Source organism: Pelophylax lessonae, assembly GCF_965119305.1.
Source record: "Pelophylax lessonae genome assembly, chromosome: 2".
Taxonomy (NCBI): Eukaryota; Metazoa; Chordata; class Amphibia; order Anura; family Ranidae; genus Pelophylax; species Pelophylax lessonae.
The window spans coordinates 453840736-453847043 of NC_138769.1; positions in this window are offsets into that span (position 1 = coordinate 453840736).

A 6308-nucleotide genomic window follows, 5' to 3' on the forward strand; every position below is an offset into this window, starting at 1 on the left:
TGCTCTAGACATATCACCGCTAAAACATCTAAGATGCATTATGTGTGGGATGTAATGGAAAAAAGTCTATTTTTTGTTTTACTAATTTGTATTTTGTAGATAATCAGGGAAATAAATCTATAAAGATATATAAATACACACAGTATTTAAGATTCAAGAGTACATATTTGTGTGCTGTAAAATGTTTTAATTATTAATTATAGATTTCATATGTATTCTGTTGTCACATCTGTTTGTATATATGATGTAAGTATTGATTCTATGGGGGGGGGACCTGTTATTTACAGTCATCTTTTTTAACGGCCATTGATTCTACTCATTTTATTATCTGTATTCTTATTTTGGGGAAAAAAACAAATCAATGTCAATTCATAATTCTAATGGTAAATTGACCTTTAGTAGTTTCTATTAGATCAGAATTAACTTTTACATTTTTATCCCAAGCCATTGTCTTGTCACAGAACTAGAAAAACAAGTAAACCATTTACTTAAGAAAAAAGTGTTTGGACATCATTGCAATAGTAAGCTAAATTATGTCCCTTCTGCTAAAAAAAAAAAAAAAATGGGCAGGGGGGGGGTGAAGAAGTAATGTTCTGCCAGTACACATATAGCATGATCCAAGGCTGATGGTCTCTATAAAGATGCTTTTTCCATTGCACATGCACCAAGCATCATGGCTGCTGGTATAGACCTGCATTATGTCAGTGTACATATACAGTATCTCACAAAAGTGAGTACACCCCTCACATTTTTGTAAATATTTTATTGTATCTTTTCATGTGACAACACTGAAGAAATGACACTTTGCTACAATGTAAAGTAGTGAGTGTACAACTTGTATAACAGTGTAAATTTGCTGTCCCCTCAAAATAACTCCACACACAGCCATTAATGTATAAACCGCTGGCAACAAAAGTGAGTACACCCCTAAGTGAAAATGTCCACATTGGGCCCAAAGTGTCAATATTATATGTGGCCACCATTTTTTTCCAGCACTGCCTTAACCCTCTTGAGCATGGAGTTCACCAGAGCGTCATAGGTTGCCACTGGAGTCCTCTTACACTCCTCCATGATGACATCACGGAGCTGGTGGATGTTAGAGATCTTGCGCTTCTCCACCGTTTGAGGATGCCCCACAGATGCTCAATAGGGTTTAGGTCTGGAGACATGCTTGGCCAGTCCATCAACTTTATCCTCACCTTCTTTAGCAAGGCAGTGGTCATCTTGGAGGTGTGTTTGGGGTCACTATCATGTTGGAATACTGCCCTGCGGCCCAGTCTTCGAAAGGAGGGGATCATGCTCTGCTTCAGTATGTCACAGTACATGTTGGCATTCATGGTTCCCTCAATGAACTGTAGCTCCCCAGTGCCGGCAGCACTCATGCAGCCCCAGACCATGACACTCCCACCACCATGTTTGACTGTAGGCAAGACACACTTGTCTTTGTACTCCTCACCTGGTTGCCACCACACACGCTTGACACCATCTGAACCAAATAAGTTTATCTTGGTTTCATCAGACCACAGGACATGATTCCAGTAATCCATGTCCTTAGTCTGCTTGTCTTCAGCAAACTGTTTTCAGGCTTTCTTGTGCATCATCTTTAGAAGCGGCTTCCTTATGGGATGACAGTCATGCAGACCAATTTGATGCAGTGTGTGGCATATGGTCTGAGCACTGACAGGCTGACCCCCCACCCCTTCAACCTTTGCAGCAATGCTGGCAGCACTCCTATGTCTACTTCCCAAAGACAACCTCTGGATATGACACTGAGCACGTGCATTCAACTTCTTTGGTGGACCATGGCGAGGCCTGTTCTGAGTGGAACCTGTCCTGCTAAAACCACTGTATGGTCTTGGCCACTGTGCTGCAGCTCAGTTTCAGGGTCTTGGCAATCTTCTCTTTGCCTCTTTATATAGAACAACAATTCTTTTTTAAGATCCTTAGAGAGTTCTTTGCCATGAGGTGCCATGTTGAACTTCCAGTGACCAGTATGAGAGAGCGAGAAGGATAACAGCACATTTAACACACCTGCCCCCCATTCACACCTGAGACCTTGTAATACTAATGAGTCACATGACACCGTGTAGGGGAAATGGCTGATTGGGCCCAATTTGGATTTTGTCACTTAGGGGTGTACTCACTTTTGTTGCCAGCAGTTTAGACATCAATGGCTGTGTGTTGAGTTATTTTGAGGGGACAGCAAATTTACACTGTTATACAAGCTGTACACTCACTACTTTACATTGTAGCAAAGTGTCATTTCTTCAGTGTTGTCACAGAAAAGATATAATAAAATATTTGCAAAATATTTTATTATATCTTGTGTACTCACTTTTGTGAGATTCTATAGCAAACTCCCAAGGCTGCTGGTCTGTATAAGGATGCTCTCTGTCAATACACATGTAGCAAGCTTTGAGGCTGCTGGTCTCTATAAAGATGACTTCTGTCAGTATACACATAGTAAGCTCCAAGGCTGCTGGTCTGTGTAAAGATGCTTTCCATCAATGTACATGTAGAAAGCGTCAAGATTGCTGGTCTCTATAAAGATGACTTCTGTCGGTATACATATAGCAAGCTCCAAGGCTTCTGGTCTGCATGTAGATGCTTTCTGCCAGTGTACACGTAAGCAAGCTGCTGGTCTCTATTGAGATCCTTTTTTCCAGTGTACATAAACCAGGCCCCAAGGCCACTGGTCTCTATAGAGATGCTTCCTGCCTGTGCAAATAGACCAAGCTCCAGTGCTGCTGGGGTCTGTGGAGATGCTTTTTGCCAGTGTACATATACTAAGCTTCAAGACTACTGGTCTCTACAGAGATGCTTTCCATCAGTGCATATGTACCAAGCTTCAAGGCTGCTGATCTCTGTAGACATGCTTTCTGCAAGTGTACATTTACGTTGTGCCCAAGGCTGCTGATTCCTTTAGAGACGCTTTCTGCCTCAATATCTATATCAAGCTCCAAAGCTGCTTTTCGCTATAGAGATGCTTTCTACAAGTGTACATGTACCTAGCTCCAAGGCTGCTGATCTATATAGAGATGCTTTTTGCCTCTGTATGTATACCAAGCTCCATGGATGCTGGTCCCTATAGCGATACTTTCTGCCAGTGCACATGTAGTAAATATCAAGGATGCTGGCCTCTAGAGATACTTTCTGCCACAGTGTGCATGTAGCAAGCACCAAGGCTGCTGATTTCTATAGAGATGCTTTCTACCAGTGTACATTTACCAAGCTCCAGTGGTGCTGGTCGCTATAGAAATACTTTATGCTAGTGAACATGGAATCGGGCCAAAAATTGGATCTTGGGAATGTGGAAGCCAAAACAATTGATATAGCATCTGGTTTTGCAAGTGTTATGATAGCTTTCCATAGGTAGCAATGTTGCATGTACCCCTATGATGGTTATCCCGTGTTTCTTCAAGCAAAATCATGCTATAGAGGATTCTTTGAACATTTACAGTACTTTACAACTTTGATAAGAAAAAGGAAAGTTATTGGTCTTACTCAAGCACCATAGGTGATCACCTATAGGTAAAACAGTCCCCCAATGCAGACTGCATATAATCACTGATGGACATGTGGCCCTTATAGCAAGCTGCAGTTTTACCTAATCAATTACATGTTCAGCTATGGACTGCAAAACACTGTGAAACCTTTTTTTCATCTGTATGCAGAATAAACACACTGATGTGTGCAAATACGAATCAGAACCAAACCCATTTACAGTTTTCACAATGTCTAATCCCTAATGTTATTGGCGAATTCTAGATCACCTGGGGAAATTGTGGACAGATCCATTCTTCTAAAAGGATCATCATATTTTCATTATTTACTTATCGCAGGATGCCAAGGAGAAAATAGATGAAACTGGGCTAAGTTAGTTAATTCAAAGTTGAATGATTCCCTGAAGGACAAGGGAAAGCCATTTTCCACTAAAACCCCAACCCTTTGCATGTAGCCCATCTATCCCATGATAAGCTATAGTATCCTCGTAGACCTACTACTAGAAATATTTTTGATATGTCCAATATACATTTTAAAAATAAATTAAAAATAATTCCAAGCCAAGGTAAGTTCAGTTAAAGACAGTTTCTATCGTCTTAAATTGAATATATCTTTTTTGCGTGTATGTAAGTAACTTCTGTACAGGAGTCATTGCTAAGCATTTAACAAGGGATTTTAAGCCAAAGAAAACTTGGAGATAGATATGAAAACATTGCTAGGCTTCCCAATCGTATCTCTAAAAAGCTCTCTACTTACAATGCAGTATAGTTAAAGATATCATTTAGAAAGCCAGTAGATGAAACCAGGCAGGGGATCATGATAATTATCTGATAAAGTGTCTTATTTTAGTATCAATAAGTTTATTGTTGAATATTCACCCTAACCATATATTCAGTCCTTGTGATCTACCGTATTTGTAACAGCAGGCTGGATCCATGTTCTCCAGCCAGTATCTCCAGTATCACATATGGACTTGATCCCTTGGTCTATTGCCATGCCTTGGCAGCCCATTCAAAACATGGGCTGCCTTAAAGTGGCTGTAAACCCTTATGCTCCTTTCACACAGGCTTGCCGATCAGGTCCGCGATTCAGTTTTTCAGGCGGACCTGATTGGATGCTCCATGCACCCCTATGGAGCAGCGGATGTCAGTGGTGACATCTCCGCTGACAGCCGCTGCTATCCGATCCTGTCAGTGAAATCCAGACCGATGGAAACCCTATTATCCATCCGTCTGGAGGATTGGATTGGATGAAAACGGATAGGTGGTCCGTTTTCATCCGATCTCCCTCAGAGGATAGCGAGGATCTGTCAGGTCTGTCTCTGCAAAGTAAGCAGAGACAGACCTGTCATCCGCTTACACAGTGGGGATCAGCGGATTGATCACCGCTGAGCAAAATGGAGTCCGCCGGGCAGAAAGCCTGTGTGAAAGGACCCTTACATATACCCAGTCAAGGGACTATCTATCCTACACAGAGATGAAACAAATCCTCCTACATACAGTGTACCTGTTTATCTGCAGCTCTTCTATACATCTGTATAAAGTCAAGAATTTATAAGATTGCCTAAATGCCTAAACATTGTAAAAAAAAAAAAAAAAAAAAGGGGGGGGCGAGAGCTGAAATTACACTTTGTACAGACTAGTGAGGAGAGGTCTAACCGCTGATTGGAGGGAAGTGACACACCCCCCTTCACACAGCACACACGAACAGAGCTGAGGCTGTCAATATCCTGGAGGTCCCTCCTCTGCTGCCATTTTTCTCTTAGTGTCAGGAAAACTTATTAGAAGTGATTCACGCTGATAGCAGAAGAACGAATCAGCAGGCAGAAATGGCACTTAGTGCGTTTAATTGAGAAAAGTATACACTATAGAGGGATATGCTTAGTTCATATTTCATGTCTGAGGTTTAAAACCACTTTAATGTAATGCACGTTAATATGCTACATGCCACAAATTATTGCACTGCAAAGGTCTGAAAGTCCTAACATTACTGTTCATAAACTGGGCCTCAAGTCAAATGATAATTTTATTTATTGATAAAAAGTAGGAATGAGGATAGAAAGAAAATTCAAGCAGTTTGTTTGTAGATTTCATTCTAATTTATATTTATTAAACTTTAAAAATGCGTCATACTAAAGTAAAGGATATCTTTGTACAAATGTCCTCTGCGTGGCTTAGCATGGCTTGTAATTTACACCTAGTTACTGCCTTAATGACATAGCGTATGATCCCCTGTGCTCTAAAATTAGAGCTAACACTGGTACCATATCATCATTCGTTGGCGACTATCTACATTGTGCCTCCCTGATTATGCATTTTGAACATATGAAAGAATTTGAAACTACGCTTAGCTGCTGTTACGGATCGGCCTCTCAATCTGTTCTATTAAAGATCCAAATGAAGTGCACAGGGTACAGGTTACCATATGTAGATCGCTAACGAAAGTCAATGAAGAGAGGAACGGAGCTGAATAAAGAGTAATGATCAGTTGTAGTCTTTAGGGGGGGGGGGGTGTTTTACTAAAGTTGGGGAGATCAAAACCAGGCTCACTTCTGCATAGAATCCAATCAGCTAGCCTTGACAATAAAACCTGGAAGCTGATTATTGGTTTCTATGCAGGAGTGAGCCTGATTTTGCCCTCCCCATCTTTAGTAAATAAACCCCTAGGTGTCTGCAGCAACCTTATCCCAGCTCAAAATGAAGACGTCTGTGTGTTTTTGATGAGCAAGCATCTCTATTTCTCATGCAGGAAAAATAGAAAAAGCCGCACAGATGGCATAAAAAAGAAAATGCATAGGAGTACCT